This window comes from Aedes aegypti, unplaced genomic scaffold, assembly GCF_002204515.2.
Source record: "Aedes aegypti strain LVP_AGWG unplaced genomic scaffold, AaegL5.0 Primary Assembly AGWG_AaegL5_hic_scaff_134_PBJ_arrow, whole genome shotgun sequence".
NCBI classification, from domain to species: domain Eukaryota; kingdom Metazoa; phylum Arthropoda; class Insecta; order Diptera; family Culicidae; genus Aedes; species Aedes aegypti.
In genome coordinates, this window is record NW_018734782.1 from 55,603 (window position 1) to 72,514 (window position 16,912).

The window sequence follows — 16,912 nt, forward strand, 5'->3', positions numbered from 1 at the left end:
TTGTATATTTCGCTGGAAAAATCGAATGATTTTGTATGTTTCATAGGCGTACTATGAAGTAAAGACATTGAACTTGTTGTTAGACTCCACAAAACGTATATCCGTCTGAGATATCATTGCGGAAAAGCGTCGAGAATGAATTTCAGCTACTAAGGGGTCCATTACTAGCATTGAAACCCTATGTAGGGTATCCGTCCTATTATGGAGGACTTAAGCACGGTGTTGAAATTAAAATCGTATTGCATTGTCCAAAATCTAAATATTATAGTATTTTGCAATGTTAAGTGTTAAAACTATCCTTTGTCTGGAGTAAAGTGAAGTAAGAAAGTAATTTTTGGAATCATACATACATTTTTTGACATAAATCTGAAGCTCTTCCTCTGTCCTATTATTGCGGTATTTTGTCCTATTATTGCGGTAGTGCCGTCCGATTATTGCGGTATACCAAAAATCATAGATTTCATTACATTCAATATACATCCAATACCACACAATGTTCGAGCATTGAAATTATGCTCCCTCCATGTTAATGACACTGCACGGTACTGTCAGTTTGTGTGAATTTGGACATTATCTATGACGAAAACTAATTCATTACTTTATGTCACGATTCGAAAACAAATCAACAGTATCGAATGATTTTCTGCCAGTTTCGTCTCCTCTTTCGTCGTAGGTGAACAATGTTAAAGTGTATAGACAAGGTTCTTCCATCTGAGACCACTAGTCGCTATATAAGAAATGAATTTGTTGACTTAAGTATAACCTACAATTTTGATGCTTTTAAAAATAAACTAGCAACACAATTTTAAAGACTTGCTTCCTTGCGATCATCTTATATCTTAGTTTTTCAACGTATTTTTGGCATGTGTTCCGATTTTCAGTCAGTTTACGTGATTTTTCGGTAAAACATTGTGTTTATTTGCAAAATATTTGTAAATAAGAGAAACTACAGGGTAAAAATAAACATAAACCTTTTGTTTGACTAAATAAATGTATGAATAACTCAAAATGATGTCCATAATTAGTGTCCTAATAATATAATTAATGTTTCCAGCAATTACATTTAAAATGACTATTGGAATATGGAATTTTTGAATGAGATTTACAGATACCGCAATAATAGGCAAAAATCTATTTTCATTGTCCTATTATTGCGGTATATGCTTTTTCTCAAAAATATAGAACTTTTATTCAAAATTCAATTTCTACCATGTAACTACATCTATACTGAACTGATATACCCGCTACATATAATTGTTTTGGTTCTAAACTTAATAAATTAAGCTTATGAAAACCCGCCCGTAGATAGAGAGACTGGTTAAAAATATAGGTTTTTCTTGATGCATCATTTAAAACTGTTCTTCCAACGATCAAAATCGTTTAATTTTTAAAGCATTCATCTCGTACAGCTTGGGAATAATATAAGCTTTCATCATCATCAATAATATCCATAGAAAATAGAGTTTTCGATTAATAATGAGGGTTTAATTCTTCTACCGCAATAATAGATAATACCGCAATAATGGGCAAATTACCCTACTTGCGTATTATTGTGAGTTCGGTCAATAATTAGAAAATGCAATTCTCTGAAGTTGGATTTTTGTCGGATCCGAATGCGAATGGAATGCTACAGGTTTTGCGCATAGATTCTGAGGAAAATCCAACTCCCACGAGATACCGTTTCTAACTTTTTAAAACACCGACAATAGTAACTATCATGTATGCGATCATCCCATAACATTTCGTTTCAAATTTACTAATAGCCGTTACATTTTCTTTTTTTTTTAGATCTATACGTCGACAATTTGGACCGTTGATAGCAAAGCTTTGGCTCGTATTTCAAATATTTAGTCCAGGAATGTTCATATCAAGTACAGCATTGCTTCCAAGGTTAGTAACATTATAATAAAAAAGGCTCGTTTATGGGTGGCGTTTATCAGACTGAAATACATAAGGGAAAGTTGAAGGTACAAAAAAAAAACTCAGAACGCTGAAAGTCAAATGAAAAAAAAAAAAATGATGGATAGAAATCTTCTGAACTAGGTACCTATTTAAAAGCAGAATAATGTTGATCACTAAAATTGACACTGTGTGTACCGATAAGATTAAACAACGAAAAACTTTTCAGACCTCTGCGGTTATTTTTTTTATCCTTCCGTAACAAAATCTACTAACGGGTAGTTTGAAATAATCAAAAATATCGTTTAAAAGATGACCATTAACACGTACAGGTCGGAGTGCAAGCAAAAATGCTTAAACCATTTCCATTCAGCGAATACTTAACGGATATAAACTGATATAAATAATTTGTCACTATACTGGTACACATATCCAGTTTATAAAAGTGGCCAGAGGAACTCGGGGATCTTCGTATTTTTTGGGACATGCCGAGTGATCTTTATTTATTAACAATGGCAATCATTTTAATTTGCGTAAATCATTAAGATCTGATATTCATTTTTCATTTCATTTTGCAGCGTTTGGTGGGGCAATGAGAGCGCAAGTCAGTCCAAAGCCGGGGGAAGGGATAGGTAATGGCCGTAATAGTCTATGCGGACCACTTGAACACCATCGGAAAGGATAAGAAGGGTTGGGGTAGGGTATAGGGAATTGGAGAAGACTTGACACAGTAATGCGATTAATGCTGCAAAATGTAAATGTGCTGAAAGCAATTTAGGGTAAATGATGGCTTCGGCACCCTGAGGGTATTTTCGGCTGCACTAACTTATCGTCCTTGTTTAAAATTATCTACGGAACAAGAGTTAACTTCACTGCCCTCAACATATTCCTTGAACTATAATCTTCCATGTAAATCACATCTTTCACAAAAATATTATATAACATGGGTTTTATCGTTAAAAGAAATAATTGCTTGCGAAATTATCTTCATTCGTGAGCTGCCGAATAAAACAACACAAGAACAGCTCACAAAAACTCACCACTTTAAAAGTTCCAATTCTCCGCTCCAAAGCCGATTTTTTCACAACAGCTACGCACCGATCACTTATGCACTATTGAACTTTTGATTTGTATATAAAGCACTCGAAAACACTTAATTTTTATGCTTAAAATTACAAATTAAAATTAATGCACTTTGATTTCCTCGGCAATCACTTTTTATTACGGGAACATGTTGCCAGAAAACCATATTCCATTGCGGTGTATTTATTGTTCACGATTTAAATTCACGGAAGAAAACGAATATGACTAATTAATTCATTGGAATTAGCCAACAAAGCATGCATTGGTAACAATTGAGCCTTTTTATACTTCCTTATTAGTAGATTGTAGTGCATGATCTTCAATATACTGAGAAACATATAAAATATACGTCTTTTAATAGTTGAACTATTTTGGCAACACTCCTGTTGTTCTACAGGCAATCAGAGGATGATGTTTTTGTGTCAAGTCATAAGTGAATTGATTTGCAAAGGGCCTATTCTGATTTTCTCATACACTGAGAATAATAGGAACGCAAATAAATTTTACTGGCAAAGTTTGGAAGTTTGGAATGAGCCGATCGAACAATATTCATAAACCAGAAAAAAAATCGTGGAACATTGAAAACAAAAGTGCAAGTACCGTCGTTGGGGGTGAGATTTGGCCAAAAATGCGTAAGTCCTCATTTATTTTTGAATAAATTCGCAATTTGACTTGATGTGTTCGGCTAAATAAAAAAAATATATGTATGCTCATTGAAAAATAGATAGAGGATAGAGTGATAGTATCCTTATCCCAAAAAATTCCCATGATGATACTATCAGTACAACATCTCTCAAATAACAATGATGGAGGTTCTATCTTTATCAATTGATAAAAATAGAATAAAAATTGTTGGATGATGGGTATAGAAAATTAACTAAATTTCATATTTAGGAATCCAATGTGGCGGCTTCAGGAGTGTAAGAATTGTTGGAAACCCATGCAATATGGGTATTTTCGGAACGGGCACGATAAGGATATGACGAAAATCGATATCCGACGCCATTTTGAAATCCAAGATGGCGGCCTCCGGATTAGTAAAATCATTGAAAACCCATGCAACATGGGCATTTCCGGAACGGACGCGACGAGGGGATGACGAAAATCGATGCTCGACGCCATTTTGAATTCCAAGATGGCGGCATCTGGTCAAGGAAAATTGTTGAAAACTCATGCAATATGGGTATTTTCGGAACGGGCCCGACGAGGGGATGATGAACATCGATATCCGACGCCATTTTGAAATCCAAGATGGCGGCCTCCAGATTAGTGAAATCATTGAAAACCCATGCAATATGGACATTTTCGGAACGGGCGCGACGAAGGGATGACGAAAATCGATGCTCGACGCCATTTTGAAATCCAAGATGGCGGCATTTGGTCAAGGAAAATTGTTGAAAACTCATGCAATATGGGTATTTTTGGAACGGGCGCGACGAGAGGATGATGAAAATCGATGTTCGACGCCATTTTGAAATCCACGATAACGGCCTCCGGATTAGTAAAATCATACCTCGATATAACGTAACTCAATATAACATAAACAAAAACATGATTTATGAATGATTTATGATTTCCGTCATCCCCTCATCGTGCCCGTTCCAAAAATACCCATATTGAATGGGTTTCAATGATTTTACTAAACCGGAGGCTGCCATCTTGGATTTCAAAATGGCGTCGCACATCGATTTCCGTCATCCCTCGTCGCGCCGGTTTCGAAAATACCCATATTGCATGGGTTATCAATGATTTTACCAAACCGGAGGCCGCCATCTTGGATTTCAAAATGGCGTCGGATATCGATTTCCGTCATCCCCTCATGGTGCTCGTTCCGAAAATACCCATATTGCATGGGTTTTCAACGATTTTCCTTAACCGGAGTTCGCCATCATGGATTTCAAAATGGCGTCGGACATCGATTGCCGTCATTCCCTCGTCGCGCCCGTTCCGAAAATATCCATGAGAACATACCTTGAATTATTTTTATTGGCTTTTTCCCATTATGCGCAAGATTTTGGTTTCAGTATTTGTATCAATGATAGGATAGATAGGGATAGCTATAGAATTTTGCAAATAGTATATTTTTTTCCCAAACATAGATGATAAAGATATGCTTGATCCAGCGGTGATAAAAAATGCTGATAGTATCTCCATCCGTCTATCAATTGATAAAGATAATATAGTCTATCTTCTATTCATCATTTTTAAAGAAGTGATAGTATCCCTATCACTACCCATAGTGATAGTATCTTTTGATAGTATCAAAAGATAGACGTGATAATGGTAAAGGGAGAGGGATAAATTTGAAGCCTGTTACCTGGAATCGAACCAAGAACCTTGTGATCGATAGGCTCGTGCGCACTATTCTCAACTATAGGGTTTATGGACAAAAGGTCAAAAGGACAAAAGGTTAAAGGACAAAAGGTCGAAAGGACCAAAGGTCGAAAGGACCAAAGGTCAAAAATGATTTGCTTGGTGGGAAATTTTTCCTTCTTTGGAAAAATATTTTCGAGCAGGGGAGACAAAACCCCTTTTTTGTTCTTCGACCTTTTGTCCTTTCGACCTTTCGTCTTTCGACCTTCTGTCCTTTCGACCTTTTGTCTTTCGACCTTTTGTCATAGATTCCGTCTATCGACGCCTTGATGTGGGGTAGACTGGCCCTTAAACAAAAAAGTTGTAAAACTCAACGGGGCCCCCTAGATATGAGCCTTAGGGTAAGAGAAACGCTCTCTCAAAATTTCAACTCAATTGGTTGCTCCACCAGCTGGCGCATTCGATTTGAAGTTTGTATGGGATATTCGTCTCAAATATATTGAAAATTGATCCTATGTCACTGTTTCGTTCCGTATACTAATTGTGCACGTTCAAATAAGCCCAGAATGACAAATACACTAGTTGATACTCTAATGAACATAATTGCAGAAGGTTGTATCTGGATTTAATCTCATTTTCATTACTCTTTCTGGTGTTGAAAGTTAGGCTTAGATCAGCACTCCCGTACAGTCACTTATATGCATGCGACATGTGCCTCAGCTCGCCCAGCGTCATAGGTGGCTATGATGCGTTTAGTGGCTACCTCCAAGCTATCTTGAAGAAATACAAGCAGTATTGCATGATATACTTCAGATGGTTAAAACACAAACTTTATTAATTTTGATCATGGTACAATCTTCTACAATATTCTTCGCTATTACATCAAGTAGTGTTTTTGACATTCTGGGTCCAATTGAACGCGATCATTAATTTTCCTGAACCAAACAGTAGATGATGTGCTGTTGCTCATATGTTTGAGCTGAAAGTCCCATATTAACTTCAATTCAAATGCGCCAGCTCATGAAACGACCAAATGAGCTGAATTTTTCAGAAAGGCTTCCTCTTACCCCAAGAAATAATCCTGGGGGTGCCCCGTGGAATCATACAACTTTATTTTTCTCCCATACTGAGCTAGGCCAGTTTAATGTGGGGTGATGCTAAAACGATAAATAAGTGTTGATCGTACTGAACATTTATTTATTGAGGTACGAGTCAGTGAGGATAAACTTCTGCTTGGTGTAATTTATTCTCCTCCGGATGTTGACTGCTCTTATCTAATTGATCAGAAACTCTCCGAACTATCGCTTGATTATGAGAAAATTGTTCTAATAGGTGATTTCAACACAAACTTAAAGAAAAATTGTCCCAAAACAACTCGTTTCTGTGAAGTACTAGATAACTTCGGAATGTTTTGCGTTAATACAGAACCTACTCACTTTTATCCTGGGGGCAGCTCATTAATTGATTTGCTTATAACAAATGACATAAATTTTGTTCTTAATTTTAATCAAGTGTCAGCCCCAACTTTCTCTCATCATGATATAATTTTCTCATCTCTCAATGTATTGCGTTACAGAAATGATAACCCTAGAATGATCAGAGACTATAGTCGAATAGATTATCCCTCGTTACAACACTATTTAAACGGCATAGATTGGTCCTTGCTGTATAGTATTACAGATTCTGATACGGCTCTTGATTTCTTCAACAGTGTTATAATTCAGCTTTTTGACAATTTAGTTCCATTGCGGGCTCCTCGTCATAAAAATAATGCACCATGGTTCAATAACGATATTTTAAATGCTATGATCGCTAGAGATGTTGCTTACCGTGAATGGATTCGTAGCAAAAATTTACTAGACCATCTTCAGTTTAAAAGACTACGCAATAAAGTAACCCAACTAATTAATACAGCAAAGTCGAACTACATGTCTTCGAACTTGGAATCCGCGATTTCAAGTAAAGAACTCTGGGTGAAACTCAAGCGCCTCAATGTCACTGGAAGTTCTAACAGTAGCGCTAAATTTCATCATTCCAAAGATGAAATAAATACTTTTTTCGGTGAAAATTTCACACGTGATTCTACACATCCTTCAATACCTCTTTCCAATTCTAGTGGCTTTGCTTTCACACCTTGCAGTGAATTGGAGGTTGCGAATTCTATATTCTCAATTTCTTCCGATGCAATTGGTTTAGATGGGATCCCGTTAAAATTCATAAAGATTATTTTACCTTTCATCATCACTCCTTTAACGTATCTTTTTAATTTATTTATTTCAAGTACCAAGTTTCCTCGCGCTTGGAAGGCTGCAAAAGTAATTCCGATACGCAAGAAGCCTGCCGGATCTGATCTGAATAATCTTCGCCCAATAAGTATTTTGTGTTCGCTGTCCAAAGTTTTTGAGAAAATCGTTAAGACTCAAATTCAAGAATATATTCAACGGTTCAGTCTGCTCAGTCCTTACCAGTCTGGGTTCAGGTCTGGGCACAGTACCACATCAGCGCTCCTAAAGGTTCATGATGATATTCATCAATGTATTGACAAAAAAGGTGTTGCTTTTCTGCTTTTAATAGACTTCTCTAAAGCCTTTGATAGAGTCTCACATGCTAAACTCCTGCATAAATTATCACATCAATTCAACTTTAGTCGCGATGCTGCTTTACTGATAAAATCATATTTATGTCAACGCACTCAAGTAGTAGAACTAGATGGAAGTCTGTCTAACACAATTTTTATTTTGTCAGGTGTTCCTCAAGGATCCGTTTTGGGTCCTCTGTTGTTTTCGTTGTTTATAAACGATTTACCATCAATTCTGAAGAACTGCTCAATTCACATGTTTGCAGACGATGTGCAGCTTTACATTTGTTCCACTGATTATAACACATATGATTTAGCACAACTCATTAACTATGATCTGGAGAGACTTTCTAAATGGTCTTCAAGTAATTTACTTCCTATAAACTCAACAAAAACTAAAGCTATGTTCATCTCTCGTCGACAAATTCGTGCAACTTTACCTGATTTAGTCATTAACGGTGACAAAATAGATTATGTTGATAAAGCTTGCAATCTTGGCGTGATTTTTCAGTCTAATCTTGAGTGGGATTGTCAAATAAATGCACAATGTGGGAAAATCTATGCAGGCTTACGACACTTACGACTCACTGCAAATATGCTACCTGTTTCAACCAAATTAAAGTTATTTAAATCACTCTTGTTACCGCATTTTTCATATGGTTCAGAACTAGTTTTGAACGCATCAGCAGCAGCCTTTAATCGACTGAGAGTGTCACTTAAAACCATTGCGTAGATGGGTATTCCATTTATCCAGATTTTCTAATGTAACAGAATTTCAACGGCAATTGTTGGGTTGTTCGTTTATAGATTCTCAGATTACGATGCTATATAACCTTATTTAAAATTATTAATCATGGTCCACAATACTTAGTTGACAAGTTACAGTCTTTCAGAAGTGCTAGAGTTCGAAACTATATACTTATACATCATAACTCCTCTCATTTATAGCAATACTTTTTTCGTACGTGCAATTAATCTTTGGAAATCAGCTTCCAACAGATATTAAATCTATTTCTTCACTATCAAGATTCCGAGCTGAGTGCATGAGCTGGCTAAATGAAGGGAATTAGTTTAAGTTAGATGAATTGTTTAACGGGGATATCATGTTTTTGATTGTTGTCTTTTGTAATTAAATCATATTACGATATAGATTTGTATGAATTGGATAGAATGTGGTGTGAGCAACGAAAAATCCGATTGTAGAATTTTTATAAGGGTGATCCCTTACTCTACAAGTATAATTGAATAAATAAATAAATAAATAAAAAAAAAGCTTTCGTATTGCAATTCGTCATCAAACGTCAACATCCCACCGCAAAATCGCTAGTGTTTGGAGGGGATTTTTAACCTCCAAATTGCCAAATAACCTCCAAATCATCACCTCCAAGTTAGTTCTAATACACTCCGTTATTTGAAATATGGTGGCGCGTCGATCGTCGCAAGTTTATCGTTAAACAGTCAATAGTTCCATCTTTCTTAAGACAAAATGAATGAATTTCTATAGTCCAGATCGCCGCATGTAGAATTGATACGCAATAAGAACAAATCAAGAGAATCGTGTTCGACCATTCCGCCCTCCGCAACGGTCCTGTATGAAAAAGTAAATTTTGTGTTTGAGCCTACTCCCCCTCCCCCTAGAGCGTTACGTAATTTGTGGACGGCGCCTTAGTCTGCACAAATTTAGTAGCGTTGTGTATTCAATATGAACTCTCAGCTATTCTATTTATAACTGCAATGCTGTTCTCAGTGTAGTCTGTATTTTTCTGCATTGGCCCTTTCAACGAGTAGAACATAATGGGTGACGTTCAATTTCAGGCATTGTCAACAAATATGAAAAGTTACCAATACATAACCTAGTTTTTGTACATTTTTGGATTGCCGAAGAGAACAATTTTGTTGCCGAGTAATTGCATTGCCGATAAAAGAACAAGTGTCTCGTGACTTTGGTGAGGAAAAATAGACGATTTAGAGAACAAAATAGTGTTTTGTGCATAATAAATAATAAATGAAGTGTGCTCAAGTGTAGTTCAGGTGTCTGCTGTTAATTGTTGTGCTTTGTTGTTGTGTATAATTGCCTTCTTAAAAGTTCAACTGCTTAGGCTGCCGACAATACGTAAGTTCCCCTAATTTGAGTTTTGAAGTTTGATTTGACTTATCAAATTCCAAATAGATCGGCCATTGTACAAGTAAGAAAGAATATGCTGATCGCTTTCTAGAAATTTTATAAACAACAAAATAATAACCAATATGTTAGTGATGCTAAGGGCTGTTGATGGCACGATGCGACGCTTTAGGAGTTTTTTGATACTGATTGAACATTACTATAAGAGCGCAATTCAATCGATGGTGATAACTTTACAAACTTTATCTGTTTTTGCACTGATTGACGATGCTGATTTATATAAAAATATTTGATATTATTAGTTCATTTGTTAAGTTAACAATAAAAAAAAAATTACATACCCTTGATGAAAATACTTCCCTGACCAGAAATATTCTATTTTGAGCGCCCTTTTCGAAGCTTTTCTATCCAGGTATCCATGTACTGCTTTTCAATCCTGAAATTATTCTTATTGTGCATGCTCATGCATTATATTAGTGATGCTCATAATCATGCAACAGATAAGAAGGAGAGAAAAAAGAGAATATAGGAACAGTGATTAGTAATGAGTAAATTATGTAGTTTTGTTAGAATTATAAACAATTAAACAGTATTAATGAATAGCTTATAAAATGACTTTGCAGCATAGCTGTGCCTTTCGGATCGTAAGACCGATGTATAAAAATAATTTGTTTCGAAATTGTCCGCGTGGTCTTCTAGTGCCCCTATTAGATAAGAATCAGTCATAAACATACATACCGAATGCTCGCCATGACCCTATGACCAACATTTGTATATGTATAGCCTTAGCTGATGTGGCTTTTCTAATAGGTAGTTCTTTCACTCATTGATTGTCTTCAAAAATCTTGTCAAGTATAGAAAATTGATTTTATTTAATTTATTACTACATTGAAGCTACATTGTACTTATTAAATATTAGGTATTATTTTATGTTTTTATCACTATTGATATTATCAAGGCCAGAATTCCCAGTGAGTGAAGAATTTTATAGTACTACAACACCATAGAAGATCGCTAAACATTACCTAATCATGGAACGGCTTTTTGCTCTATTATTTTAAGTAGATGCTATTGATCTTCCTTTGCTCCTATCCGCAACCCGGTGCACGCGCCCTGTTGGTTTTCGAAAACCTCGTAGAAGATTACAAACCGTCAATGGCATTCCCAATTACTACCCACATTGCACATTCAATGGTCTGATTGTGCTCCCTCAGTTCGTAATCTTCTCGCCAGCTTGAAATTATATTTTCCCGAAGTGAAAGTAATTTTGATGAGTGATAGCCTAGTGCAGCCCAACTGCATAGTACAGTAGTTTAACCAGAATCTTTAGGTCAGAAGATAAAATCTAAATTTTGTAATAAAAAGGTTGCCATTGCTTTGAAATTCACCCAACATCTAATCAAAACTACTAACAACAGCGATCAATTATCAAAATTCATCGCTCCCTGGAAAATATAATCCCAAGCCCAGGATTAAGATCTGATATTCAACATAAAAAATGAAGAAGTTTGCACCATTTAGAATGTACCGGTTGTGGCCACTCGGACTTAATGCCCTGAAGAACCGGATATAGTTTTAATAAATACTAAACCGTTTCAATTCTCGACAACTAAAGATCAAACAAACTAAAAAAGCGTTCCAATAAGCTTGGCACAGATGTTTAGATAGAAATTGGACGAGGACCCGAAAATGGTCATTTGTAGGGTCAATCAAATGCAGGACATATAGTTATCCAATTGAATAGTTTCTCGAAAGCTTTACGCTGATGCGTTTTTCTTTAAATTCTATGATATAATGGCCACATTTTAGCCGATTCCGGAAATTCTCTGTGACTTGAAATTTGCCTCCTACCTACAGGGGCACAAAAGTACATTACCCTTTCCATCCGACCTGACCCACCGGAATAATTCCGACCATAGGAACATTTCCGAGATCCTTTGGCCACTTTTAGAACCTAGGTATGTGTACGAGTATACTGACAAAAAAAAAATAGAAAATCTGCTAAGTATTCGCCGAATTACGAGAGTTTTAGTTTGTTTTTTTGTACATATGTCACTCAGGCCTACACGGGATTAATTCAAATATTATGGTTTTACAACAATATCTTCATTTTCAGCTCTTTTTCCATGTTCTTAACAATTGCCTTTGTTTCTACATGGTGGCAAAACAGTACAAAATGGCAATCTTGAGCATAGTTATTTCGACGTTTGTTGGTAAGGTTTCATGTTTCACGTTAAGGTTTTGTTAAGTTAACTATTACCGCATTTTTCAGGTTGGCCGTTTGCAGCGCTCGTCAGTTTACCATTTCTTTACAACGTGTTAGTTCAGAAACGGTTATTCCGAATGGTTTGCATTATTGGAGTTTCCTATTTGCAGGCTTCTGTTGCGGTTCCTTTAGCTATGGTCGACTCATATTTCTATGGAAAGCTAACGTTCGCTCCTCTGAACATTGTGCTCTACAACATTTTTTCACAACATGGACCGAACTTGTTCGGAGTGGAATCCAAATATTTCTATTGTCATTAATTTGTTCCTAAATTTCAACATCGTCTGGTGCTTTGCATTGTTGTGTCCATTTTTCATAGCGGCCAAGTATGTGCTACAAAAACTGACAAAGGCAAAAGTATCATCAACCGATGTCTTCTGGAGACTGTCACCTCTGTACATCTGGATGATGGTGTTCTTTCATACAGCCACATAAAGAAGAAAGGTAAGATCAGCTTTTGAGGATCTCTTTTTTTGGCTAACAATAATACCTTTAATTATAACAGAAATACCTTTTGGAATAGTTTGAGTGGGGGTATAGTTTCAACCATTTTTCAAATTAAGGTACCTTAAACTAGGCCCAGGAAGTTAAGGAATATTCTTTTACGAAAAGATCCTGGACCGACTGGGAATCGAACCCAGACTATTTATTGTTAGGCTCTAAATCCATTAGATATCGAAAAGCTACTCGAACATTACCCTCCAAACTCGTTTCAAGAACGGGTATTGTTTGATGCATTATGCTAGAAATAATCCATTTCTGGTTGACATCAATCGTGGTAGCTTCCAGACTTCGAGGGTTCTGCTGTAATATTTTATCTGTCCATGAAACAAACGATATCTATGGACAGGGTGTCGACTACCTGGAAAAGCCTGGAAAGTCATGGGGAATGTCAGGAATTTTTATGTTTGACCTGGAAAGTCAGGGAAAGTCAGGGAATTTTCACTAAAGGTCAGGAAAAAAGTATTAAACTTCATGAAAGAATTACAATAATTCTTACATGCTTTGAATACGAATGGGAATCAATCTTTCAAAACAGCAATTCACCATTGGGAAAACGCTTTTAAGGTACCGTGGGGCAAGTGGGTAATGGAATTTCGCATAGTTTTGAGATTCTTCCAATTCTAGAGACTTTAAATTGAAACAAATGAGGTTGTGTATATTTTTTAGCTTGACTCCCACCATATATAAGCAGCATGCTGAAATTTATTTTTATGAAAAATTTAAGATAAAAATACAGAAAAAGTTTTTTGTAAAATGTCTGCTTACTTTTCACTTGCCCCAAAAGTGGGGCAAGTGAAAAGTTTGACCGTTTTGAACAATAAATTCAACAAACAAACAGTTATATTCACGATTTCTATTAGCTTTAACACTTGTTTAAGGCTTCCCAATGAAGTAATGAACATAAGTAACATGTAAACAAAGAAATGTTATTCTTTTCACTTCAATTTCCTTCTGTTCAGTAATGTTGGTTGAAATGATTCGACAACATTTATAACTGCAACATTTCCAATGTTAGTTCTTACATTATATGACAGCAATTGCATTCTGCTCTGTATAATTTCCACTGCTCGTTATTTGTTTTTTGAGAAAGTCGGATATGAACGTCGGATAACTCTTCGGAGAAATCAAACAGAATCCTTCAATAACGTATTTAGGGTCTTTTTTATGTGGGTAGACCTATTCCCCATTTTTTTATGTTTTGAACTAGCTTTACATAGACATTCCACGAGATTTCCGTGTGTTCTCTAATATTGCAACTTTTCAGTCAACGTCTTCCTTTTAATTGGCTGCCCGAAGTAGACATATTGATATTGTAATGTTTGGCAACATCTTTTAGAGAATTTCCATGATTTCTAATGAGTATACTGCCCATAATCGCATAACAGTCCCATGTCGACTTTTGACCGATTTGCGTTTTTTTGCATAAATCAATTCAACATCACCAGAAGCTCGATAAAAACTGCTAAAAAAGTAGCCTTTGCTCCTAACTTGTACAAAAACAAACCCCACTTGTGTTGTCCCATCTTGAAAATATTCACATAACAGTCTCATCAAAGTCCGCTCAAAGACATAGTGGCCGGGCTCAGAATGGGTACCACTTCTATTACTACATACATTCGGACTATCGGCACTTCTAGTTATTCACTGATGTGTAGCGAAGTAAAGGGACATCAATTATACAGAGAAATCTCCATGAGTCGGACGTTCTATGCCTTAATATCGACTCATGAAACCAAACTAGAAACAAAATTTCATGGTAACTATGATGATTCGCTCTAACAGCTTTCCAAATCATTTCTGTTCCAAAGCTCGATGTTTCCATGAGTCGATTGTCGCTTCAGATATCGACATATGGAGGTTTGACTTTATTTAAAAACACACTTGCTTACGGCATTGTAAATGTCATGTATTCACGCTGTTTTCAAAGATATTTTTAAATTAGTGAATATTGCACATAATTTATTTTATTTTTGTATTTTCAATTATGATGCATAATAGATTTTCATTTGAGATAAATATTAATATTATTTAACGAATATTAATCTTCTTTTATGTCCGTAACCATTTGGGTGGTACGAGGAGGATAAAATCAATGAGGAACAAAAAATAAAATAAAGTTCATTATATATTTTTTTTTATTCAAATTTTGTATACCTTCTTCAAATTATTTTTTGCTAGTGCTCAGGAAATATTGAACTAAAACTTATTTTTTTGCGTTTTCGATAACTGGTAAAATTGCCTCAATGAGTACTTGCTTTGGAAGTGTGCAAAATAAAAACTTATCAACGCGGAAGCAAGATTTCCATATAAAAACCATCAGCGATTATCGTCTTCTTCATATGCTCATTGGGAAAATACAGAAAGACTTTGGCTCGGCATCATCCCACGAGCCAATGTATTTTAGATCTATGGTCAAGGCTTACAGATGTTGCCTGAAATATTTGTTTCGTCATTCTGGATCTCTCATATAACAGATTAGCAAGTTTCGTCCAGAATCAGTTGTTCTGAAACATCTCGAATCATTTCCATCGGATTCCATTTCCGCATTATTTCAAAAATGATCTTCTGGATCTCTCATGACTGGGACTCATTACTGTAAGCGCATTCCACACCATGACGTGTGTTTTGAGAAATCATCCAATCCGATGTTTTTTTTATCTGGTGATTCATTCATGGACATACAGTAAACTATCCGTAACTCGATATTCTGATATCCGCGATATCGAGTTATAGAATGTGTAGTAAATGTGGGTTTTCGTGGATACCATCGTGGGACCATCGCCTTGAATTAAAGTTACCCCGATTTTGTATTCTTTAACACGATATTTCCCTGACTCGATAGTCGCCTTAACATCGAGTTACGAAGAGTTGACTGTACTATAATAACTAAAATGTTTACGGCAAAGAACATAAAAAGCAAATGAAACAACCAGTACTTTAATAACAATGAGTGTTTTAGTAGCTGTCGAACGAGGCGATGAACATAATGGGACTGGTATGCAAATATATTGCTATATTATATTGTATATATTCGCATAACAGTCTCGCTACGATTTTTGTGCAAATTTTCAACTTGAATTCAAAAGAAATTTATTAGGGCTTGTTCGTGTACTCAACAAATAGTGATATGTAGAAATATAACACATTTTAGGCCAAATAGAGACTCAAAATGGAGCGAAATTGTGTCCACATTTCAATCGTCTTTTTCACTGTTTGTAGTTTTCCAACATGGGACTGTTTGTGCAAGGAGGGGCAGTATAGTGTTTCTTGAATTATCAGCACGTTATGTTTTTTCTATGATAATTGCGAACCATGTTTACTTATGGGCTACTTAAAGAGAAACACAAATTCAATCTCTAATGATAAACTTTTCACTTGCCCCACATGATAAGAAAATTGACGGTGTTTAAATTTAGTTATGTTTAGGGTCTACGTCGAATTAATTCTAAAACTTTTTTTATTGCAGTTTGAAACTGTCACAGAAGACAACTAAGAAGTGGTACAGGAAATTATTTTCCGCCACTTTTTTCCACTGAAAATATTAAAATAAGATTGTACGCCGCCAACTTGTTACGGAGTAACAGTTGACAGGTTAACAATTTTTCACTCTATTATGCAATAATGGCTGAGAAATCTCAGAAATCTCTTACCTATGGTAATGTTCTCAATGACCTCAAAGGTTAAGCATGAGTTTTAAAACGTTAATTCTCATATTCAGTAAAATATATCAATTGTTTTCACTTACCCCATTTACCCACTTGCCCCGCGGTACCTTATACATAATTAAATAAAATGTAATCTTCTTACATATACTTATCCTAAGAATTCATAATTTTCTAACATAAAAAGTATAAAGGAGTGCTCTATCTATTTAGTTCTAAAGTTTGTTCGATTTGATCATTGACTATTTTCGCGGATTTCGTTCATTGAAAAAAAAAAAACGTTGGTTACTCACTGGGTATTTTTCTATATTGTGTTCCTCGAAAATTTGTGGTGTGGTACATTTTTTCGGATTGAATATTTTGGACTATTTCACAAGCACGCCTCAATTCAGAAAGCAGAAATTTTATTTCAAGACGTCTGCTCGATAGTTCATTGAAATTTTATGAGATACATGTATACTTGTCTACTTATAGAAGAATTCCTA

At 35.6% G+C, this 16,912-nt stretch overlaps 1 long non-coding RNA gene across 1 annotated transcript; it reads left to right on the forward strand.

Moving 5' to 3' along the window:
- Positions 1-1,788: 1,788 nt before the first annotated feature.
- On the forward strand, positions 1,789-12,346 carry LOC110680423. Its single transcript, XR_002502873.1, has 3 exons — positions 1,789-1,890; positions 12,112-12,208; positions 12,268-12,346. It is a non-coding gene; the product is annotated as an uncharacterized LOC110680423 (long non-coding RNA).
- Positions 12,347-16,912: the final 4,566 nt, after the last annotated feature.